Genomic DNA, 27,497 nt, shown 5'->3' with positions numbered 1-27,497 from the left:
ATTTTCGCGCACCGCACATGCTAATAGTTGTACGTTTAGGTTCCCTTGGGATAACTTCGCGGCTACCCGGGGGTCCGCAACCCACAGATAGAAATCCCGTTGTATACGATCCATACCATTGGCACATTTAGAAATGCAAATAAACGATATCGAATGTTAAAGAATATTATCATCCCACCTTTGTGATCTCATGCGTCCTACCTGTCTCATTTCATTAAAAACTACCTTTATTCAGCCGTGTGTTTATTTCAGATTAAACACAAACCGAAGGATTTTGTTTCAAATGAATCTTAATATATATTTTACTGACCGCCATGGCGTTAAGCCCACAACCAGGACAACATATTTGTCGGCTCATTTCTTGAAGACAGATGCTTATGCATAACTGAAAACAAATTACGATGGATACAGGTGAACATCTGAGAACTTATTTGAATCAAATCGCTTTATATTATATGTAATTTGAATATCGAAAAGGTAAACACACAATAACCAGGTCTATAACTGAGAGAAGTTATTTCATCTTGGTGATGACAGAATTCGCAAATGATGTATCTACGGTAGAAGGATGTATAGGAGATTACGACAAGAGATGGCTAAAACAAAACCCACGGTACATGTTTATTTGCTAACTTTCCCCACAAAAATTCCCTGATTACCATGAGCGTCCCATTATTAATCAAGCTAGCGGACGGCACAGAAAAACTCCCGGAAATTGCATTTCCCATAATGTTTTGATTCCTTCTTATACTGAAGTCTGTTTCTTTTTTTTTTTGTAATTGTTTTCAAAATTATTTGCAAAGAAGCTTATTTATTAACTTCCATGTGAATGCTACTACTTGTCTAATCATACTCACGCTCACCTTCAATCTTTGCAACAAAACATAAATTTGGAAAAATGGTATTTTTAATACAGAGACCTGGGAAAGATCATCAAAGTTCAGGCATAAAATCTATATTTCCTACAACAACAAAAAATAATTACACTAATTAGTGCTGCTAATTAGATCCATATAATCCAGTATCATAATAAGTATGGACTTGTAAAGGTCTGTGCCAAGTTTAGTAAATAACCATTTAATTAGCTTATATTAACATACATGCCTTCTGTTTGCGCCAAATTCAACGTCAGGGGACAGCTTGTTAAAAACCTAATATTCATTGATTAGGGAAGTGTGTGTGCACGTGTGTCTGTGCGTGTGCGGTAAAGGCTCTGTTTGGCATCTTTTAAACAGGTGAATTCAAATCACTGTTACTCGTAAAAGAAAACTTAAATACCAGAAACAGTTATACAATTGCATTTGTCCTTTAAAAAAAAAAGTACAGTCAAACCTATAAATAACTCTATAGCACACACAAGGTGCAATTTGCCTCAATAATTTATAGTGTAAATATACAGTTAGTGAAATTGCTTTCCACAGACGTCATCAGCCGAGTATCCAGCTTTATGTTGTTGGAAACCTGACTGGATGCCTCCACCTTCTCACCAAATAAATCTGTGCGTGTCTACTATCTTTGGATTCTCACGCTTCTAGTGTTCGTACATACTTTCCCGCAATGGCACTTTGTTTCCGCAGTAACACCACTCAATGTCGTTTGTACCAATCTTTTAGTCGTCGATATATCCATCCGGTTGGACCCATCATTACTCCCGCCCTATTCTGCTATCACTTGCAAGCATGCTTTGGTTGTGTTTTTACAAAGACTGCAAGACGAGAAGCCATCACATCTTGCACCAGGTACTTGTTTTTCCTAGAAGATACTCGTCTCTCCATGAGTCACCAATCTTTATTGGTTGCCACCCATCATTTATTGGAAGTCAGATAAAATAGTGTATATATAAGTTGGTTTAACTGCTTTCCGCGGACGTCATCAGCCGAGTGCCCATCATTTCTACGGATGTTTCGGAACACCCTCTAGATGTCGGGATGGTAGTAGTGATCAGGTACTGCCCGTCTGTGATGGTTGTCATATTTTGTCTTCACGTCTGAGCCATAGCCCAAAAAAATGCTTTCTCTGCGGCCTTGTCCAGTGCTTGCACAGTTGTCTTGCATGCCCTTCTTTTTATTCACAATGCACTGAGCATCCTCCAGATTGACTGGGCCGGAAAACCTCTACAACCAACCTCCACAAGGAACAATCATGTTTTCCATCCTTTGCACTGCAAGATTTTACCAAAACTTGGTACTTCTTCATCTTTCTCTCATACGCCTCTTCTGTCCTCTGTTACCACGGCACAGAAAGTTCCGCCAGGATCATTTTCTTTGTACCTGGTGACCATATGATAATGTTAGGGCGGAGGGATTTCTGAACGACGTCAGGAAATAACAGTTTCCTGCCCAAGTCGACCTACATCTCCCATGATTTTGCTTTCCTGCAATGATCTAACATTCTCTGCCACTGCGGTCTTTTGATGTTGTCCCGCTTTCACAGACTTGATAAACTAGTGACTTGTTTTGTTTGGGATTCTCTCTCTCCGCCTTCCTCTTTCAAGGATATCAGCAAACTTCCTCAGTACTTTGTCATGTCCCCATCTGTAGCGACATCGGGCCAGCGCAACCTGGCATCCTGACAATAAGTGTTCCTCTTCCTTGACAAAGTTGACATGATAGATCTTCTAAGAGTTTTCACCTCACTAACTTGGCTGTTGTCTGTACGAGGTCATACACCGTAGCAGAAACTGCAGCTGCACTGGTCCATATCGCCATATATATATATATATATATATATATATATATATATATATATATATATATATATATATATATATATATATATATATATATATATATATATGTGTGTGTGTGTGTGTGTGTGTGTGTGTGTGTGTTCTTCCAACCATAAAAATAGCAGCAATGTGTAAATTTGCAGCTGTATTTTAAATGTACTTCATCCAAAAAACGTGTCAGAAATAGGGGAAGCAGACTGTTTAAAGTGGTTGGACTCATGAACCCCAATCTTGCCAGATACACAGAATGACAATGACCATCAAATGCATCTTGTATAATAATGATATCCAGATCAAACTATATAACAGCGATTTGTTTTCACAAGTAGTCTTTTTTTCTTGTAAGAAAGGTTGATTTACTGAAGCTGTAAACTTAACAAAATTTTAAGTTTACATACAATAGTAGGGTCTTAAAATTTAAGCTGAACTGAAGTTAATGCAAATAATTTTTGAAAAATGTACACCGGGACAAACTGTATAAAAATATGTAAAATCTAAAATTCAGGTAAAATTACTTTCTCATTACGATTAAAAAGGATGTGCATATTATATTTAAATGTACATTGACTATTAAAATTATAATGTTATAGTAAAGATTGATAATATAATAGTTTTAAATTATGACTAAGTATAAATGTATTGTCCATAAACAGTATTAAAAAAAATAATGAATGATATGTTAAACTATAATTACATGTACTTAAGACTCCATTTGCTGTCAGTGCAAATTCTGAAGTAACCTGAATTGGAGAGAGAGAGAGAGAGAGAGAGAGAGAGAGAGAGATGAAAACTGCTCTAACAGGTGCAAGAATTAGTCAACATATTTCAAGAATTTTGCATTCTAATTTTACCTTATAATAGTTGTGCAAGTCAAAGACACCTAGTGCATTTCCCTGGTCAGATCGTACGTGGATTATCGAGACTTAATTTATATATTAACAAAACCTCCACCGAGACATGTATTTGCTTAATTGTCAGGTAATGAAAAAATGCACTATTCAGCAATTACCCGAAGTTGAATGTGTGTCAGCCCTTATCTCCAACATGTGGCGGATATAAAAGCCACACGCGGTGTATGAACTTCTTCATTGATTTTGTTCACATGCTTACAGTGATTCATTTTATCAACATTGTCAGCAAAATAAACTGTTCTTTGAAGTGGCACTGTCAAATGCTTGTGATCACGTAGCACGACTTGCTCAAAATTTTGTCATTCAATTTGCTCTTGAGAAACGACTATATAGACTGGTCCCCGTGCTTCAAGACTTGCACGGTACTTATTGTATGGCCAGGCTACCAACTATATACAATAATTTAAATAATAAAACATAAACATTGCTAACAACGTGTATCCTTTAAACTAATGCAAAAAGGCTAAAAAAACACGAGCTTGGGGATCCGAAATATGTCTCTGTAACTAAGGTCTATGAGCCTAACTTCCATGTGATACACTTCTCTTGGTGATCCCAAATCATGTTTGAGTCCTTTCATACTTATGTAGGAGGGTCATATCCCAAGAACAAAAACACACCTATTTCTCTGATTCGACTATTGGTATAAATATCAGAAAACTGATTCGACTTATAATATAAATATCAGATAACTGATTCGACTATTAGTTGTTGTTGTTGTTGTGGGGTTTAACGCCATTTTTCAGCACACGATTGGCTATGCATGGCGGCCAGTATTAATGGTGGAGGAAGAACCCGGGAAAACCCCGAGAAGAACCACCGACCCACGAGAAGCTACTGGCAAGCTTTCTCACATACCCACATTGGCCGAATCCTGGACTCGAACCCACGCAGACAGAGGTGAGATGGCAGTGATCCGTAACGGAGAGCGCTTTAGACCACTCTGCCACTCGGGGCCCCCGACTATTAGTATAATATCAGATAAACGATTCGACTTGTAGTATAACTATCAGATATGGGCATGGTAATAAACTGCGAATCCGTGTAAGTTTTGTATCTTTTTCGTTTTTGCTTTTGTTGCTCCGAACAGAATGACTTGTGTTATCATGATACACACCCACACCCCTATTCTCACCCACCCCACTCCACCCCACCCCACCCCACCCCATTGGGCTCTATTTCAAACAAATTGGTTTTGTAATTGTCAAAATAACTATTTTGTTGTCAAACACCAGCAATTATACTATTAATAATGTATACCAATGAAGAGGTTAATTATAAAGCCAGCTGCCTCAATGTTTCAGGATGGCATGGGAGAAAACATCCGTCAAAGATCATCACTTTATATTATGATACACAGCAAACTCTGCAAACTATAAAAAAAATTGTATTCATCACTGTAGTGAATACCTTGACATAGAAAGAAATGAAGAAGAAAATATACTCCTTTCAACAACAACAACAAGAAGAACAACAACAAAATAGTATCTTTTTCTATTTTGTGTAGTTTGCTTTTTATACAAAAGAAAAACAGCTTTGGATCTAGCGGTGACGTGAGTGGCTGTTTAATGCAGCTGTCGTCTGTATGGTGATTGCAGCAGTGAGACCAAATATTCCTATGCATATAATCACGTAAGCAGCGCAAAAAAGGAAACTGCCGTGTTTATTTTCAGATTAAATATATCAGTGAGCAATAGTTCTGTAACACAGAGAAGACATACAGTTATATATAATAAATAAAAAACATTAATTTAACATAAATTCTACCAACCTGTCACGGTAGTGTATGTACTGTATAGCTGCAGGCAGTATTGACAAAAGTATAAAATTATTTTTGGCTGACATCAAAGAAGAAACCGTTAATTTTAACTGTTTGTATTTCATTAGACCACATACATGCTTTTTGATGACACATCAAAGTAGTTTATGAATATTTTGATCCCTTTCTACTTTTCAAAATAAATGATTTATTGAAAATAGAGACATAGGGTTGCAGAATTTAAAGACTATACCCTTCCTAGAAAAAGTACTAAAATGGAACGTGTTTAAAGTTAGCAGAACTGTAATTATGTGTGCTTCGTGACGTAAATGGAATATAATTCACTATTAAATTTGTATGTCTGCATTGTGCTTAAATATATTCTTGCTACTGCTTTATCTCATGGAGAAAAGAATACAAACCCTGCTTTGTAATGAACTTTGGACATTTACCGGCGTTCGTGACATTTACCGAATCTCGCGCTGCTTCTCAACATTATCTCAACATGTCACACATAGCTAAAAGCCAAATGAAGTATATATAAAAAAAAGATAATAACTCCTTGGAATTATACTGAGAGATTTTTAAATCCTCACTAACTTATAGATAATATTACCATGGTATAATCGATTACAGCGGATTTGCTCATTTCAATGACCTCTGTCAAAATTTATCAAATGACACAGTCATAAGTAGAGCGTTAGCTGAAAGCTTAAACGTTATTGGATATTGTTTATTATAATTAAAGTTTCATTCCTGTACACAAATATAATATAACTTATTAAAGAATAATGACCAAAATAGTACACACACACACACACACACACACCTGTATGTCTGTCTGTCTGTCTGTGTGTGGTAAAACTCGACCGGATAATAAATGAAACTGTTGCAAGAATAATTTTTACTGCATTTAATAAATTTACGCGGATTTGTTCATGCTTTCGCTGTAATAAATATATTTGGAATCATCACAGTTTTAGTTCAACAGCTTTTTTTTATGGATCGGATCCAACAGAGTGGCGCGGTGCTGTAAAACACTCAGAAAGAAAAACAAAGGGAACAAACGTAATCATCATATGATAAGAAAATCTAAAAGTCAAATAAACTCTTAATTTGTTTAGTTAAAGCATAGACTCAGCAAACATCATTTGTCTGTCTGCCTATCAGCTTATCCAGCTGCTCTCTTTCAAATTACATAAATTAATGGGCGTCAGAAAACCTAATCAAGGGTTGATATTGATACATTAGGATAGTATATAGTTTAAAATAGAACGGTTTTTATCTACCGAGCTTTATACATCTCAGTCTTGCAAAATTACACCCAATGAAGTCAAATGAAGTTAATTTTAATTTCATTACATTGGTGTATTTTAATTTGACTTTAACTACACTTTTTATTTTCACATAAGGTTCTTTATCGATGTTTATTAATGATATCAACGTGTTTACATGGCCAACATGGTTTTAAACAGACGTGGATACCGAGCGCTAACGGTAAACTCCTCTTTGGCTTTACTAAGATCTGCCAACTGTAATTAATGGCTTGTTGGTCTTTAAACGGCACAGGGTTTGTCAATCAATTTTAGATTTTCTGCACTAAGAAGCGTGGTTTTGTGCCTGTCTATCGCTGTCTGCCAGGGAGAATTGCAACAATGACTGATTAAATGGAATATCGGTCACGTTAAGCTTCTCCAACTAGTACGATGTAGCGTCGTCGTTTTGAAGTATCACGGTGGCTGGGTTTCGTGCCTTTCCAGAACAAGCACAGTGCCGCTGCTGCTGTTTGGATTGTGATATTAAATGCTCATGAAAACGTGTATGTATTCGCTATTTAACCATTTAACCGAAAGGCCTGATTGCACAAGTTGGTGTTATTTGCATGTGTAAAATTACCTTCATAACGGAGTACTTCTTGTTCGATCCGGTACGTTGCAAAGACTATTGTTTCTCATATACTTTGTTCTTAAACGTTATTTTTGAACCGTCCGTACGTCCGTTCACACCCTAGATTAACCTCAATGTTAACGAGTTTCGTTTTACTTTTCAATCTATTACAGTGTATCATGTCAGAAGAGTAGCAAAAAAATTTGTCCTCCCACACCCGCAAAACGTAGTTCTTAATTCTAGGGCCCCTCCCAATATAAAATAGTCGCTATTTGATATGAATATTGGGCCAGTGCTGGGTCTGTCTCCCCCCCCCCCCCAGCAGTTGCGGGGAATGCTTGTGCGGTTGATACGACACTGTATCCCGCCTTCAGCGAGAATTTCAGTTGCGCATGTTGATGATATCTGATAGTACACAATTCACACAAACTAGTAGGTCCAATTAACCAATCGAAAGCAGAATATGCTTCAGACACTATCCCTCTGTTGCGGACTAAAGGCCTGGGTGAACATTGCGGACAAAAGGCCTGGCTGAACATTGCAGACTAAAAGCCTGTGTGAAGATTGGGCAAAACGGCAATCCTGTCTGTGATAATTTTCGTTTTTCATTAAAATCTGAGTCATTAAATACGCTTTTATTGCAAGATTACCAATTTAATTTGAAGATAGGTGTAATAATTGTTCAATATTATATTTTATATTTCTTGTTCGATTATTACTTCCACAATTGTTAGACTTGGAAACAATTACAAGGATACGCACCAGAAATTCCAGCGGAGTACATGCATGGAAATTTACAAAATCTATCGTCCATTCACACTCCTGACACCGTGATTAATTTTGACAATAGTTGCTATGGTTACAATTCGTAGTACAGGATGCTGAATTGGTACAGGCAGATGGAATATGAAGCATTATTTTTAGAAAAGCTAACATATGTTTAACCTGTAATACTGTATGTCTCTCGAGAAACAATGCACTAAAGGGAAAACGAATTGATTAGAGTACTTTTCGTTTAAATTAATTGTAAATCAGTAGATAATATGAACATCAAGAGTTTATCATGAGAGAAATCAAAATGCTACTGACGACATGGGTATACATTATCACATAATTAGTCAGTACACATCTTTTATTGTCATTTTATAAGCCAAAATTGGACATGCATTCCATACTTGACATTTGACATGTTAATCTCTATTTGACGATGCAATAATACTCTTTTTTAATATAGTACTTGAACTGTGTACGTACCCGTTGTCTTCGGCTCCTGGTCGATACTGTGATACGAATCCAATTACAAATAATGTTTGTTTTTGTGAAAAACTCTTTTAGGAAGCCTTCTCGTCCATTACTAGATATTAATCTGTCATTCAATTGCAATATACCATCTGATAAGCAGTATAATACAATTATTGTAACATATAGTAATTATAAAACATTGGATCTTCAATGGAATCAATGGCGTTCTAAGGGTAAATGACGCCTGAAACGACGATGATGGCCCACGGGGGTTTTGACGCCTCATGACCTCTGGTATCCGTGTCATTCGCCCCGTCATCCCCCCCCTCGTTAGTACACTACTGAATGGAATCAAAATTATGTTCAATGACTTGCATACTCCTGTTAAGGCGCATAAAACACCATTCATTGACATTGTATATCATTCTTTTTCAATAGAAAAGATTATGTGTTTAAAACAATACTTATCCCCATTGTGTTGAACAAGTCTACTTACAACTTTAAGGGTCATCATCGAAGTATGTTACAAATGAGACAGACTGAATAATTGCGATTAGTCTGTTTGTTGAGGGATGACGAATCGGCGACTTTTGCCTTTGAATTTTACTACGTTATCCACTGTACTACTGACCAATAACACCTTGACACAGTTACTGCATATGACATGTACGGTTTACTGATTAGGTCAATTACGTTTCTCCCGGAGCTCTGGGTCTATATTATTATTATTATTATTAGTATTACTCAGCACACATGAATGTTCTCAAAAGTCCTGATTTGCTGTGCAATAAATCCGAATTATGAAATAATTTACCAGTAACTACTTCGCACTTTGAGATTGCGTTCATCCCTGGCCTATTTATCAGTAAAGCAATCCGCTTGTTCTCTTCGTATACATGTAATGTCAGATACGTGTATATTCTAAATTCGGGATCGAACCAAGTACCATGGTACGGATTCAAATCATATAATAGCTTCTTACACGTTTACTCCTTACTAAATGTAGCTGTATATTACAAGTAAATTTCGCTGCTCCGAGGTAATCATCAACATTATTTACGAACAAACGAACGATGGATAGATAGATGAATGGATGGATGGGTGGATGAACGAACGGATGGATGGATCGATCAATCGATCGATCGATCTTGTCATTGCAAAAATAGCATCTCAGGTATTACAATAAGATTACAGAAATTGATTTTTGTTTGTTTGCAGTGACACTAATTTTATCTGAAATAGTTGCCTTCGTCTCGTTTTGAGCTTGCTGGCTTAGTTGTTTATTAGTTTGTACTTGTTTGTCCTTATCACAAATGCAAAAATTTGAAAAAGGTATGTCAAATTTACTCAAAACAATAAAGAAAAGGCTGTGTATCTTACAACACCACTTACCGTGGTAACGCCTAATTATCGCTCCAGGTATGTCTTACAGCTGCCACAAATATTGTCTTCTATTTTCCTGTGTGAAGAGTCTGTAATACACAATATAACTCGGAACCAATACACAATTATAGCGAGCTGACAACTGGCAACTGTATGTCTTCTACTCGAGAGCTGCTACAGTTTTATAGATCCGATAATTCAACCCTGTGCATTGTTGCTCCTTCCCAAATCCTTATGACCTTCAAAGAGAACGTCAGAACCAACTGCAATACACGCAGTTAAAGATTTAAAAGATCCTGCTCGCGAAGTGTAGCCATTGTTAATTTGTCTTGTTTAAACATCGCGAGTATGATATTAAATGCAAGACGTTCAAAGTGTATGCTAAAGAGTAGCCTGGATGTTACAGACATGGAATACACTATTTACTAATTTATAGTGAGGAAATCGATAAAACTACAGCATCGTGCCCCTATAATAATAATAATAATAATAATGTGTTCTGTGGAACTGGTATCTCACCTGCATCTGTATGTCAAAGTGTCCTTACCCACCCACGCACCCCTTACCCTCGCGTATCTGACCTGTATGTTAACACAAAATCTTGAAACACTTGAAAAGTAATTCTTTGTCCACCATCCTAGTGACATAAAATAATAATAATAATAATAATAATAATAATAATAATAATAATAATGTTATTATTATTAGTATTACCCTGCTAAAACTATATACCGCAAGCTACTGTTCACCACGAGACTTTTATTAGATATTCATATTTGATAATTTAGTATTTTCCGTAGTATACATATTGACACATGGTGAAATGTAATTCGAGCGGGTCTTATGATGAATGGATGCATGTACACATTCTAATTCAAGTATTGTTAAGATGTATGATATTCTAAATATAATTGTTCCAGAAAGAGAGCAAGGTATTATGGCGCCTGTTAAAACAATCACTAGACCAGTTAGAACATGAAGCCAATAAAGCCAAAAATATGATCTAACTGTGGACCAACTGAGACAAATGAAATTTTGTTCAAACTTTCATATATGATGGATAATGCTTTCTGCAAGTTGTCCAGTGAAATTATTTCAATGCACATATTTTTTTCATCCCTAAAAGAACTATATTATGGAATTTACGAATAATTATATTTATCAAATACAGTTGAATGTCATTTAAAAATTCACAAATCTTGGTTGTTACCGCCATGAATATCTGAGACTTTGTGTTATCTTTTTGTTATTTTTTAAATTCATCCTCCTTGATTATTTTCTAGCGTCCTTGATTATTTTCTAGCTTAAAACGTATTAAAGGGTGTTGCAATTGTTGTTCTTACTTTTGGGAGAGGGGTGGTATTAGAATATCAAGTATCAATGTTTTAATTTCGATTTATTTAATAAAAATATTTCAGTCTATTTAACTACATTTTATAGATGTGAAATAAATTAATATATTTAACATTTATTTTACATCTTGTCTTATTCGATAGTTCAATGATTCTTTTTTCGATAAAATTTCCAGCAATCTGATTGTCCCGACCCTAATGTAATTCTTTTGTCCATACCTGTATAAACCCCCCAAAAGATAATAAATTATCCCAATTCACTGGTACTACTTTCTCCGACATGCGTATCGAATTATGTGCAAAATATTAGCAAGCTACATTGTCGTAATGTTGATTTACATCAATAACCAGGGAATGTGATCATATCATGTTTATTGTACATAATAAACAAAGCTGTTAACGAGAGATACCCTCTGCTCCCCTCCCCGCACAAATTCGATTTAATAAGACTGATAATAAAAGGCCGAAAGTGGGATCGATCATAATGTATGGACTCTGAGTGTGTGTGTGTGTGTGTGTGTGTGAGAGAGAGAGAGAGAGAGAGAGAGAGAGAAAGAGAGAGAGTCGCGGACCCAAACATTCAAGATGTTCTTCCAAGTTACATTCTGACATGTATATTTTAACATAATTACAGATAATAAGGCTGTAAAGTGTCAAATTTTTAATAGTATTGAACCATAAAGTTGAATGCAATGAGCATTACAATATTATCACATTTAAGCCAGAAAAAACTTTGTGAAGGGTCACTTCGACCTTTCTTCTTTTCTCCTCCCATGTCAGTGTTAAACTTGAAAGGTCAACATCTACGACTCATTGAGATTTGACCAGGGCATTGCAACGCTGTCCTGAGAAAGTAAACATCCCAGCTATCAACCGTACCGCTTGATAGGAACCCATGTCAAATTATCATTTTTAAAGGTGAGAGATTATAGGCTATCCAAAATCTAACGAAAGAAATGATTATCTTGGGAAAAAATGTAAGAACCACTGCGTACGATTGATCAGAGTAAATTAAGGCGTACACTTTGGAACTAATGTGAATGCAAGTGACGACCTTGGTCAAAATTCTTTAGTCCGAAATTCCTGAGAGAGAAGTTTAGCCCCGAGGAAGCCTAAAATGAATAGTGCCTTCTTCGTTAAACAAGAAAACGGGACCAAGCGGATGTCTTGTAAGAAAAGACAGGTTTTAGTGCTAGGACGCACATATTCTGAAAGAGAACAACATTAAGGAAAACAGTTTTCTGGGAGAGACAGGACAGTCCGAAGACGGAAGTCGAAAGTCCGGAAATAGATGACGTGTTCAGAATAAAGGACTAGGAGGTCCAGGAAGAGTTGAAGCATTCAGAATAGGAAGACTGGAGAATAAGATGTGATACACGAGTCAAGAGAGGAAGTTGATGCAATTAGTCGTGGACGTTTTGCGCTCTTTTCACTATTCGTTATTATGAAATAAATCCACATTAGACACTGCTATTAAATTATGTTGACATAACTTAGATTGGATTGGAATTGCCGCTATTGTTATTGATCATATGTTGTTATTTTTCTTGTCTAAGGGGGCTCGTGTTGCATTATTTCTTCCCAATAGTCTTGCTCAGTTCTCTGTTGATGTTCTATCTATCCACTCCCACCGGGCTATACAATCGACGAGGTCATCCCATAGATAACGCCAACGAAATCCAATTAACCACTCCTCTTACTAAGAGGGCGACGTTACAAAGGCCAAGACGAGTCGATTATTGGGGCGGAAATGAATAGTTAATCTCATCTCGAGAGTAGGAAAGCTTTGGATCCGGGCATATAAATGGGCATGAAATTCGGTCTGTAAGGAAAAATGAAGGACGCTAACATTCTCTTTTGATGTTATTCCTACTTGAAATGAATACCTTGTTGCATATATTAATAGCTAAGACTTTAGCAAACTCATCCATGAAAGCAACGAATCTGTCCTTGACTGTTTTGGAATTGGGGGAGGGGGGCATTTATAGATATGGTAAGCGTGTTTCTCAGGGATTGATCCTGATACAGAAAATAAGTAAAACAAACTGGTTGAATCGAACTTATGCGTTCTAGACCAGAACATTCAAAAAGAAAGTCGTCATGCTGTTTCGAGTTTGCAGCTTTGCAATCTTAGAATCTCTCTCTCTCTCTCTCTCTCTCTCTCTCAAACATATAGACAGATACACACACAAGTGCGCACATTCTATTACGTACATAAAACGTACCTTTTCGTTGATACTGTCGATCAAAAGTACATAGGTCTACATTGTCCAAATTGTATGCAGTCCTTTTATTGGGCATTTGTCGAGAGGACTTCTTAAAAAATAATTTGTTTTAAACAACAGCGAGAAGAACAGATGCTTCTAGTTTTATTTGAGAAAATATTCTTCGTTGATAGTGATCACAAGCAGCCTACCCACCCCCTCCCGCTTAAGCTTTAAAAAATATATTTAGTATCAGTCTTTACCAACCCTAATTGATTTGATTTTAATGGTTTTAATCACCAAGGACATTGATGAGGTCCACAAACAAATAAATGAGTATGTTAATTAGAATCCAGCATAATATAGACAATAGTGGAAAAGCTAAGGAATAAAACATATTTTCCTTAATAGCGAATGCCGTATATTAAGCGGGACAAATTGGCGCTACTCCCCAATGTATGCATTACGCAATAAGGATCCAGTAATTAAATAAAATCGAAAATAATGCTGCAGTTCAATCACATGCGTATTTCAACGTGGATTTTACTTTGCGTACTTGGACTACGTTGTCAACTCGATGCAGCTCATATACTGATTTAATGACCAAGGGTCAGTTTGTACAAAACTGTTAGGGAAGCGGTTGCATTCTGATTAGCTGTATGCAAATTATTGATACTAGTTACTATTCTGCATGTATTCATGCATGGATGGAATTACATCACTGTTTCTGTTTAGCATGATATATAACGCAAGTCAGAACTATGTTATGAACTCAGACATCTCCATCGAAGTATCGCTCTTTCTTTCTATTTGCTGCTGACATGCTTTCGTGATTTATATGTAAGGCATATCCTGTACTATCTTCGCTAGCCAAGGTTCCGATAGGATAGCCCTATCGACACATTGGCGTATCGAGCAGATATTTATGTGCTTCGGGTCTGCAAATTTCACTGGACACGGCGGCAGGTCACCGCATCCAATCAAAATTAAGCTGTTCAAATTTGAACACTGTTCATACATGATCGAGACAAGGGGAGCACACAACTTGAATGGACTGATAAATAGGCAATTTTCCAAAGCCAGTTCGTTTTTGCACAAATACCTTTCGCTTAATTATGCCTGTAATGGCTTTCAACTGATACGTAGTCATACTTTTGATGTTAAATTCACAGAGGCTGTCATCCAGGATGCATCTATACTGATAAATATAATGTTGGTCATGAGTATTCAGAAATTTAAAGTAATAGAATTTTTAATATTATGGTGTTTGCATCTGTTTACTACCACTGAGTCCTGCAGTAATATATATTGTACTGTGGCTATAAATAAAAATTTTACCAAGGGAGGTAACTCATAAGAGCATAAACAGAGTACTGACAGATTTATCTTCTACAGCTATTTCGCTGACTATATTGTGCTTATGGTGTGTAAAAATATTATTTTAATGTCTGCTTTGATATCGTCATAGCTGAACTAGTCTATTGATTTTATAATTTATGAAATAATATCATGGAGTCTGACTGGTCCAGTAGTTTTTAGATTACTGAACGTTCTCAAAGTAGAATTTCTCGACGAGTTAAATTATTCGCCCATGCGTAAAAGATGTGTAGTCGTGGTAAATTTTACTATGGTCAAGAACATCATCATTTAGGCTACCGGTTCTTTGGAACTTTACCGGGTTTCTATTCAATTACAATATCTTTCTGATGGACATATTATCACCGATAAGTAGTATTTTTACAATCCTTATATATAATAAGATAGGTAAACACAGCATTTATACAATGCTAATAGGTGAGAAGACCGGTAAACAAAACCTTTGTTCAGTACTAATATTAGATAAGTCCGGTAAATAATAAGACCAAGAAATAGATTTTTACAACGCTAATATGAGATAAGACCGATAATTAGTATTTTTATAATGCTACTGTGTAATGAGACGGATAAGTAGTGTTTTTACGATGCTAATATATGTGATAAGACCGATAATTAGTATTTTTATAATGCTACTGTGTAATGAGACGGATAAGTAGTGTTTTTACGATGCTAATATATGTGATAAGACCGATAATTAGTATTTTTATAATGCTACTGTGTAATGAGACGGATAAGTAGTGTTTTTACGATGCTAATATATGTGATAAGACCGATAATTAGTATTTTTATAATGCTAATATATGAGATAAGACCGATAATTAGTATTTTTATAATGCTACTGTGTAATGAGACGGATAAGTAGTGTTTTTACGATGCTAATATATGTGATAAGACCGATAAGTAGTGTGTGTGTGGAGGTGGGGGGGGGACTTGGATTTTTAACGTAGCTTTAAAAAATTTGCAGTCATATCGCTACGATGTCTGCAGTGTGGCAGTTTATAGTGATGTCTAGCACTGGGATATCATACCACAGACATGTAGCATGATTTCCCACCAAGTCACATTATCCTCACACCAGGCCGACCATTCCTAACACTAACTCTTAATGCTGAGCGCCAAGCGAGGCAGCTGTTAGTAACATTTTTAAAAGTCTTTGGTATGATTCGGCCGGGGATTGAACCCACGACCTCCCGCATCCGAGGCGGACGCTCTAACCACTAGGCCACCGGAGCGGTTCCGATAAGTAGTATTTTTACAGTGCTAATATGTAATAAGATCGGCAAAAACAGCATTTTTACAATGCTAATATGTGTTAAGACCGATAAGTATTATTTTTATAATGCTAATATGAAATATGACCAATAAGTAGTATTTTTTTTTACAATCCTAATATGTGATATGACCAGTAAACACAGCATTTATACAATGCTAATATGTGATAAGACCGATGAGCAGTAATTTATTGATGCTAATATGTATTAAGACCAATAAAGACAGCATTTGTATAATACGTGTATGTGCATTCTTACAATATTAATAAAACAATAATATGTGGTAAGACCGGTAAACACAATATTTTCTTTACATATTTTAGTAACAAATAGAAATGAAACTAATTATACTGAAGGCTGAGGGTAGTATTTTGTTCAAGCTGCACTTGTGAACTGTACGAGTCTAACAAATATACAAAGCTACTGAAATTATTACCGTCGTGTTTTCAGAGACCAAACCAGAATTCTTATCCGAATACGAGAATCTCATCGGAAGATTGAAAGGTAGCTACATTCACGAGAACGCCCTGGGGTATTTCTTTTTTTTTGGGGGGGGGAGGCGGGGGCATTTAAGACAAAAACACGCACCTTCCAACCTGTTTTGTTTCTTCCTTTATTTATCTTTACATAGATGGGATTGGGTGTAACAAGCAGTGCCTACAAAATATCATTGTATATGGGAAGATTACCTTTCTTATGCTTGTCTAACCTGTGATAGCAAAACCTGAATGACACATTCCGAAGTCATCGTGGAGCTATCCTTGCTAACTGTATTGAACTTACTTTCGAATTGATCGTTAACAAGAAAAAGAATAATTTTTTTAATGCTAATTGGTATCGTATACCTACATGCATTTGCCAACTGGGTTTTAATTCATTCATTCATTCATTCACTAGTCGTGCCTTGGGTGAAACATCAGGTTTCCACGAGAGTGCTAGTGTTGACGGTCTGTAATCATCTTGGTGATAGTGTCACACGTCATGGTACATTCCTTCATTTTTTTCTCCAGAGTTCGCTTCCATGTCTCTTTGAGATCTGCCCTATATCGTCTCCCTTCTGGGCTGTTCTGGGTTTAGTGTCTGATGACATAGGAACATGCGTCCCTTTCATCTCTACCATCCCCATATCGTGTCCCTTCTGGGCTGTTCTGGGTTGAGTGTCTGATGACATTAGGAACATACGTCCCTTTCATCTCTACCATCCCCATATCGTCTCCCTTCTGGGCTGTTCTGGGTTTAGTGTCTGATGACATTAGGAACATACGTCCCTTTCATCTCTACCATCCCCATATCGTCTCCCTTCTGGGCTGTTCTGGGTTGAGTGTCTGATGACATTAGGAACATGCGTCCCTTTCATCTCTACCATCCCCATATCGTCTCCCTTCTGGGCTGTTCTGGGTTGAGTGTCTGATGACATTAGGAACATACGTCCCTTTCATCTCTACCATCCCCATATCGTCTCCCTTCTGGGCTGTTCTGGGTTTAGTGTCTGATGACATTAGGAACATACGTCCCTTTCATCTCTACCATCCCCATATCGTCTCCCTTCTGGGCTGTTCTGGGTTGAGTGTCTGATGACATTAGGAACATACGTACGATTCATCTCTACCTTCTCTTCTTCAAAATCTGGACAAAAGTTCTTTCTACCATGATCTTCGTTTCTGATCCAGTTTAGCCAAATTAGGTGGGTGGGTTGATAAAAGGTCTAACACTTGTATAAGACATTATTTGATATATAAAAAATACACGTATAATGTCTACAGAAAGAACAATGCTACTATTATCATACAGTGGTTAGTGTATGTAATACTTATATAGTTATACAAAAATCGACGATTAAATTTAAAGCTGGCATGGACGCACGGTAACAAATTGAGTACAATGATTTATTTATTTTGTCTGAAAGATTAAGCTACATGTTTCATTGGTTCAAGACGATTAGATTATAAAAAATAATCAAACTGTCATTAGTTACTATCGATTATACAACATATTTGACAGTGTCTGCCAATATTTTATAAGTTAGAGCGTCCGCCTCGGATGCGGGAGGTCGTGGGTTCGATCCCGGCCGAGTCATACCAAAGACTTACAAAAATGGTACTATCAGTCGCCTTGCTTCGCCCTCAGCATTAAGACGTTAGTGTTAGGACTGGTCAGCCTGGTGCTAGGATAATGTGACTGGGTGGGACATCATGCTACATGTCTGTGGCATGGTGCCCCAGTGCTAGACATCACTATAAACCGCCACACTGCAGACATCGTAGAAATATGACTGAAAAATTGTTAAAGCTACGTTAAAAATCCAAATCACACACATACACAGATACACACCATTTTACAAAGTATCGATTTGTGGACTACGGATATTCAACTAGGGTTAGACAAAACAGTAAATTTCTTCTTTTTTAAAGAAAGGGAAAACCAATGACCTCTGATGGCGATGTGAGGGATTTTGTTAAAATCCCTTTTTGCTTGACGGAACGGAAATAGAATTGAATATCCATCGACAGTAACGTTAATATTTGGTCCAATTACTATACTCGTTTGATCAAGATTGACAAATCAAGCTGATGTCTTATGAATTATCTATCTATCGTGGAAACTTTTAAGACTTTTAAAATTTATGTTGTGTTTCTGATTTTTTTTACCCAAATTCCCGTGTATGTACCAAGGTAAAAATCCAGGCCAGTAAGATCTCTCCATTTACATCCAGTAGTGCCTGTGTGGGACAGTGATATAACAAAAATGGCTTTATGTCCAAGCCTACTAATGAGCACAATTTATCTATACGCAGGCTTCTTCTGAAAATTTACGCTCATTCCTTCCAATAATTAAAAAAACCCTAAAAAACCCCAAAAAAATCCGTGCCAATCAAATGACGTCCAACCGACATACGAATTATTTTCCTGGGGTGTAGTGTTGTGAGATCGGCGTTCCCTTACTTGTTTTGCGCTTGCCATTGCACCCCCCCCCCCACCCCAATCTGAGTAACATGCGTTCCCTGACTTCTTTGTTCAGCACTACACCACTGAATTACTCATTTATTAATCTTCATTGAAAAATAGCCGACTACCACCAAGAAAAACAGTATTCTTGAAAATATGGCAGTCTGTTTGGGTAGGTAAGATAGGACTTAATCCCTCCCCCCCTCCGGGCAATTATAAAACCCCACAGCCTTTATGTTTTACACATTCTTATATTCACGCCTAACGGAACAAAGCCCACATATTATTCATATATGCTGATACTGAACATTAAAAGTAGACCTGGTTTAAATCTTTCTATTGAAAGTATGAAAACCAACAGGCCCAATATAGCTTAATTGCTAATACCTATCTTTCAAAAGAGTTTACCATTTCGCTAAGAATGTTTATGCTATAAGAGTACAACCAATGTAAACCATCTCCTAAATTTATAACATGTTGATTTACATGCTCTGAGTAGAGCAAGTGGTTAGCGTGCTGGTGTGACGCAGAATATTGATCCACGCAGAAAACGTACTTGTGGGTCACTTTTCTAGTGAGAATGATGACCATTGGTAACTTTTCTACAACTAAATGGTTAGCATTCTACGGTGTAAACTTTACCCGTCGCTAATCAACCACAATACTACGGTTCATGTCATCGAAGAAACAGCCCCCCCCCCCGCGTCTTTAATTAGATACGCTATATTTTGGCTTAGTGCTGCATTGTGACCAGTTTCAATAACTTCAGTTCAAATAAACTTCAGATTTTTTCCTGGTATGCATTACTCATGTCGTTTGTTAACTGATCACAAGTGCCATTTTATACGAATATTGTCGGGTTTACTAAGTCTTGATGTATTCTAAAATGTATTGCACATTAAGGACACAGCCGAGTTATCGTGCCCGGCACCTAACTGTGGCCGGTAGGAAATCCTGATGGAATTCGTAAGCACCATTTAACTGTAAAATCGATAAATTTTTGTTAAAGCAAGAAACCGTAAGGCTCTGATCTTCGTTTATCCCTGCTTCGCCCCTGGTGAAACTGACTATCGGAATCATTCATCAGCCGCTCAAGCTGTAGTGTCCAAAAGGTAAACTTCACTCAAAATACAAGAATCACTGCTTAGACTTCCAATCTGGCGACACGTTCCAGCACGGAACGTTTTAGAGGCAATATGTCATCTCCCGTTCGAACAGAGCACGTTATGTGCCTGCTTCTAGAATTGTCTTTCTAGAAGGGATTGATAGCTCCAGGTTCCACGCATCGGTTGCACGATAAAGTTACCTCTGCGAATTATAAAGAGTAGGTTGCGGCCATCAGTGGGATACTGATTCCAGTGGTCTATATTACAGAGTGAGTGTAAATAACAAAGATGAATTTTGTTCATTAATCCAGAGATTTTCCTTACATTCATAATACACCATGGCTCGAGACTGAGCCTAGCATTTTCGTGCACAAAATTTTAAAATAAATCGTTTAAAATTGCAGTATTTTGTCCATATTTTAAAAGCTTAATTGACACATGTGGAAGGGGCGGGCCTCAAAATTAAAAACTCACAAGCTAATGGTGTAACATCGTTAGTTCTGCAAGATTTGGAATCTTAGAAAGTTTGAATTTTGTTATGAAATGCCAAACTAAATAGTATACGTTGTGTGTTTAATCCGTTTATCATTATAGTATTGGGGAGGAAATATTATATTGCATACTGTTTCATACCTATTCTTTCTTCTTTCAAAATTTGTTCTTAAGGAAACGATTCGCCGTGCTTAGTAAAATAATATGGTCAGTGTAAACACCTCCCCTCCCTGGACAGCTAATTACAGGATCAGTTTCTACACAATAGGTAAAAGATGATTTAAAGAAGACCTTGCACTACAGGACGATGTGTAAAGTTTGATAAATATGCATTTGTGTGTAATTCGGCTAAATTTTGGAAAGCCCGATTCGGAAATCCAGACATATATTTTATCGCGAGCGGAAACAACAGCACATCCTCGGTTTTGCGGGTGAACACCGACCATGGAAACCTGCTGATCGGTGCAGGGTGGGGGTTTGGGCGCGTGGCCAGGGTAGGGTTTACAACGACTAATAAAACAAATTACCCTGTTCTTTTCCACATGGTTGTCGTTGTTGGTTTAACGCCATTTATCGGCATATGATAGGCTACATATGGCGGCCAGCTACCTGGTGGAGGAATAACCGGGGAAAACCCCAGGGAAGAGCCATTGACTCACGAGAAGCTACACCCACTTTGGCCGAGCCCGAGACTTGAACCCACGAGGACAGAGGATAGATGTCAGTGATCTGCAAAGGCGAGTGCCTTGTACTACTCGGTCACCCGGGGCCCCAGTTTCCACATGGAACAAACTGAAGTGCCAAAAGATGCATGTACTGTGTGTGGCGGTTGCTACTAGTGGTGTGGTACTATGAGGTTGTATCTTCTTACAAGGTGTCCGCTTTATTTGGCTATCGTTATCTAGAGCGTGATCGCCCTCTAAATTGTTGTCCGGATCGAGTAAATTTTAAAATAAAATGTGAAATTATAGATGGAATAGAGATCTGAGCATATATATATATATATATATATATATATATATATATATATATATATATATATATATATATATATATATATATATATATATATATATATATAACAGAATGACACGAGCCCCCGTACATGGGTAAACAAAAATTTAATCAATTACATAAATAACTGGGATTATACATTACATTAGGAAGATGCACTTCTTTTTGGAATAAATCTTTCACCGATTTCAAACACAAATATATTTATCTAAATAGCCGATCTGTTTAAATGATATAATTAGTTCATCATATAATCGAGTGAACGATCGAAGTCATTGACTTGTACAACTCCATAACCTGCTTATTCCAGTCCACTCCAACTTCGCTGTGGTGGTTCCTCTAGGTCCTTTCGCTATTTCCCTATTCCGACCTCCCTACTGTCTCGCCTCTTTTCGGCCCTCAACTTTGAGTGGGTAGGTAGATACGTAATTACGTATTTACTTGGATAAGTAGGTACGTGGATACGTCAGTGGATACTTCCATGGAGCTATTTCCCCATACAAAATAAACAGAAGCAACCTAAATCTTCTGCCAGTTGTCCTACTGGGAACAGATCATTACTCCCCTCTCGTTATGTTAGATATCGTTCTATCGGAATTCAAACAGACCAAAGGCTATCTGGTCAAACTAAACATGACTGACCATAACAAACCTACTTTCACAAGATTAATGTACTTCCTAATGACTATTTCATCACTGATTCCTATTAACATTACACGAGACATAAGTTTCGTTCTCGTCTCAATTTCACAAATGAATGAATGAATTTCATTAGATGTCATAACTACGTTATTTGCAGTGAATACACACATTCAAGTCTTTAGCATACACAAAATCATATAAGATCGGTGAATTCAAACGGATTCTGGTAACTCATATCAACTAAAGTAATGGATGAAATTCTTAGATTCCTATAACAATTAGGACGAAAAATTCAAACAATTTGTCAAACTTATATAAAGAAGATCATTGTACGGATTCAGATAGATTAACTCCAACACAGTTACACTCATTTCAAGAAAATTGATCTACGGATTTAAACAAATAACTTAATGCAAATATAAACAATTAAATTCAAGCAAATCATTATATTGGTATCAACGAACTACATGAAATTGACGCAAATATCTTGTGCTTTCAAGCTTTGTTCGCTTCTACCGCCAAAAAAATTGTGTCCATTGACTTTCCAGACATCCAGACCCTTTGATCAATGTTTTACGAGAGAATTTCTTCCAAATTTACTCTCAGAGTCCCTTATATTTTCACTCTTGCAGGAAAATTGCAGACGACTAGATTTCTTTCGATGAGACAATTTAATCCCAAGAAATGTTCGTGTGGAAACCCGCCCCTTATTTAGCGTAACCAGTCAGGATTAAATATATTCACTACCTTTTATAACAAGACGCAAAAATTGCGGTCAGCATGACTTATAGAATTCCAAACATATCTGGAAAATTTTAAATCTGACAGTTTCGATATAACATCGAAGGTAACCTTCCCTTTTCTAGTCGTCGAACGGTTAAGGTGGCGCTCACCAGATAATATGTACTTTTGAGAGAGTGACGTATGTAAGGTGAAGTAGTTCGCATTTAAAACATGCACAGTGGAGAGAATGTTTGCATACCTCTATGCTACATTAATGTAATGTGGATGATATTTCTTTTGGATATTGTACTTTTGGAAATTTTACATGATTTAAGCACACTGCTAACTAAAATGACTGCTCCCTTGTGTTAAAAAATCAGTCTGAATTAGTCTAAAGTACACTATACATAGCAGCTATTAAAATAGGGAAAATGAATTTTGCCAGACTAGACAATACCAGCTTCTGAAAGTGCAATGAATGAATTACCAAATATATAAAATGTAAAAAAAGTTATCGGCTCTTTTTTATACAATTGACCTCTGAAGTTCAGGAAGTGAAAATGACCAAGTAGAGCTAGCACTTTTTTGAAAGGTGCACATTTGAAGTAAGGCCAAGCTGTATACTCTATAACCCATAGTACACCCATCAATCATACACCAAAATAAAAGGAATTAAAGGTTCTTTGCATTATACCTAAGATATACAAGGTCTTTTTTAAATAGCCAGTATAACCAGTGAGGAAAGCCTGGGACATTTTTTTTCTTTAAATTCCTAACCCTATGCAAAATGCGAAACTGTATAGCGCCACCTAAAAGCAAAACAAAAAACGAAGGCTTAATTAAGAATCACTTCCTCTCCCGACACAGACATTAGAAATTATTGCACTATAGCGATTTAACAATCATCTGTCCCCATAAATCTAATATTACTCTGGCCCCAATTCAATGTTTTCTCCATAGATCGACATAAATTTGCATCCTTACATATAGTCAATGTTTTGATTTACACTAAAAAAAACAAAAACAACAACAACCCATTAACCTTCTTTTATATGTGTAGGCTCATTTACGCCTTGTATATATACAACCAAAAATGTAACCATTGTTTATGACATTATATCTTCTAAAAACCAGGAGAAACTCGGTTAACGATATTTCCTTTTCTGCAGAACCATGTAATTATCACGTGTTCATGTCACCAGTGTATATAACAATTAAAATATTGCAATAGTACAGAGATATCGAAAATGAGTTTTATTTGCAGACTACGCGTGTCTTTATTTATATCAAGCATAAGAAATACAATAGTTAGCTAGGTACTGATGAAGAAAGTGTCTCAAATCATAAATGGAGCATTTACATTTGTTTATTGGTAGGTATATAATACACGGCAAAACTAGTCCGTATTTAATCATCACTGAACCATTGTATCGTCAGTTTATAGTTCACTATGTTTCACTGAAAATAAACCTTGCTATTTGCAATATGCGGATTTTCTGGTGAGAAATTTACTATATCAGGATTAACTGGTGAGACGTTTCGAAATCCGCAGAGGTCGTTAAGCACCGACTGGTAGAGGTGGCTGGCTCACTGAATGCATCATACACGACTCTAATGAAAGTATTCGAGACTGACATAAACATGCCAGTCCATATAAAAATAAACAACCGACTTGATTACACCTTTTAGCGGCGTCCTGTTCACGAATTAATCTTCTTCCTTAGATCTGCCGAATTTCCTTAAAGACTGAAAGCATTTGCGTTTATCTCTAGCAACATTCTCGAGTCCTGGAATGATGTAAGAGTGTATGTACATTTTTCATTTAAACTGTGTGAAGTGAATCAACATCCGTTTCGCCAGCACAGACTGTAATATCTAATCTGATATGTATTGCCAAAAATTTTGCTGGAACAAAGTTCTCGACGTACAAATAGTGTTCGTGAAAATAACCGTCTCAACATTCAGAATCGTTCAAAATGTCCCTTCATATTTTTTCGATTGTAGATAAAACATAAATTCAACCAATCTTTACTCGTCCATCCCCACTGTTTAAAATGTTATATGGCATCAAAACTTAGTAAGTTTTACCACTGAATACCCATCAAGTACAGTAAAGGTAGAAATAATTAGTGTCGCACTTGTTTTAAGTTTACTTCGTCACATCCCTTGTTCTTGCATATTTAACGTTTTCAAGTATTGATGGATAGGTCCGACTCGACCAGTTTTAGCACAGACTAATCTGCCGTCATAAAATTAACGATTGTTTCTGACATTATTTTGGAAATACTGTTCTTCAAAACAAAATATAGTTGAACGTCATAAACAAGCAATTTTCTTCAGTTCTCGTTGCAACTGTTTTTTAACGATTGAGCATGAATGTTCATTTCCACCTACCTTACCCTTGTCATGGTGATGGTTTATGACAACCTGGCAAACTAGTCATCAACAGGACGCAAACGTATGGATCTCATTCGAATAGTAGTTTTTTCTTCTTTCTTTTCCTTGATGACAGACGTTTGTTTTCTTTCAATTGTCCTTCATGCCGTATTAGCAGCTGTCGTTTGGTACAGTTTTAATGGACTTTTCAGTGTTTTTCGTCGATGGGGTTTGGTCAGCTTTAGATTGACTTTTCGTAGTATATTTTGTCTATGGAGTTTGGTCAATTTCATTCCTCTTTTATAACTGAATCCGACTTCGATGAGAGCAAGTAAATGCACTCTTTATTATTTACATGATGGCCTTTTGCCACGAACAAAGAGACCCATGTGGGGAATGAGGTGGGGCGGATTGTCATTGACAGAAAAATGTACACGATGGGGGAACTATAACATCAGGTTTTGTGAATGTTCGTATAAACCTAGGCGGGGATATTTAGAAGGATGGATGGACGTACAGATTATCAGGAGGCGATCAACATATCCCTGACGTTTTTTTTTTTTTTTTTAAGCAAAGCGGTTCGATCGTTTCTTATACCCATCACCTGTTGAGTATAAACCCTTAAAATAAACGAAATGAATTCACGGAAAATGATCTGTAAACAAACTATCGCAGAACGGACGAAAAGCGCTATATGTAAAATGTTGCAATGATTAAAAAAACACTAAAGAATCAATGCATGCTAAACCATAAGCGATAAACCCTGTATGACACACAAGTAACAATTAACAACAGCTGATGAAAACTAATGAAAACACCGATAAACTTTGGTCATTTGTGTCATATATAATTTACTACAATTAAGACGACTGTAATTTTAATTGAATAAAACAGAACTTTTTTTCAAGTATGAAAGAAATTAACGATTTACGACATAACAGGTAACTTAAAGAGAGGTGCATTGAAAGCTAGTAACCCTTTTCTTGTTTAATTCTTTAGTATAAAATATCAAAAGTTTTTTTCCCCGTATATATCCCATTAATTCTGTATTATTCATGGGCAAATGTTAGCTTTGTGCATGTACTTTCATTTAATGAACTTGTCCCGTATTGAGACTGAAAAATAACAGTAGTATTGATAAAAAAAATGAATCGGAAATAATTGAAATCATTTTCATATTAAATTGTATCGTGTCAATCTGGAGGGATAATAAAATTATAATTTTTTTTAATGACTGTTGAACATTTGTATATATATATATAACCGCTCCGGTGGCCTAGTGGTAAGAGCGTCCGTCTTGGAAGCTGTAGGTCGTGGGTTCGAACCCCGGCCGAGTATACCAAAGACTTACAAAAATGGTACTAACAGCTACCTCGCTTGGCGCTCCGCGTTTTTAATGTTAGTGAAAATTTGGTTGGCCTGGTGTCAGGATAATGTGACTGGGTCGGACATCATGCTACGTGTCTGCGGCATGATGCCCCCGTGCTAGACATCACCATAAACTGTCACACTGCAGACATCATAGCGATATGACTGAATTTTAAAAAAAAAAGAATACGTTAAAAATCCTAATCACAAACAATATGTATATATGCATTAAAAAGAGTACATTTCACAATAATTACAAACTCTGATCAGAATATCTTTTCAATTACACATTTTCACAAAATGTTACACAGCGTTGTTTTAATACCTTTCATTTGTCTGCAAACTTCAATCATATTACATTGAGAGAAAAACCAGCAGCATCATCGATGTTTATATGCATGTCTCGATCGTCAGTGTGTGTACCTAGTTATCATGCATTATGTGCTAATCGTTAATGTATGAACACAGAAGACCTCGGTTTCAAATACAAATTAGAGTAAGTTGTTTCAGTGGTGAACGTATGTGTGTGTGCGCGCGAAGGTTTTTTCTTGTCAGTGTAATAAGTTGTACAGGCACAATCTACATTAGTTGGGACATATTCAATAGCTGACAGCAAATGACAAAAAAAAATTAAATTAAAGAGACGAATTTAGGAGAAGGAATGAAGAGCAATAGACTACAATTAAATGAACCGAGATGGAGTTACAACATCATCAA

The 27,497-nt window shown here is 36.6% G+C and overlaps 1 protein-coding gene across 1 annotated transcript in view; it reads right to left on the bottom strand.

Annotated features, from left to right (window-relative positions):
* LOC149783026 (b(0,+)-type amino acid transporter 1-like) overlaps positions 1-10,093 on the bottom strand; it is a 161,134-nt gene extending 151,041 nt beyond the window's left edge. Inside the window, exon 1 of the mRNA XM_089934614.1 lies at positions 9,920-10,093. The gene's annotated coding sequence lies outside the window, so the exon portion shown is untranslated. The remainder of the gene's footprint in view (positions 1-9,919) is intronic.
* Between the last annotated feature and the right edge of the window lie 17,404 nt (positions 10,094-27,497).

The sequence above is a fragment of the Sinohyriopsis cumingii genome, chromosome 15 (genome assembly GCF_028554795.1).
Source record: "Sinohyriopsis cumingii isolate HCF-2022 chromosome 15, ASM2855479v2, whole genome shotgun sequence".
Taxonomy (NCBI): Eukaryota; Metazoa; Mollusca; class Bivalvia; order Unionida; family Unionidae; genus Sinohyriopsis; species Sinohyriopsis cumingii.
The sequence above is the reverse complement of the archived record's forward strand: the minus strand, read 5'-3'. Positions and strand labels throughout refer to the sequence as shown.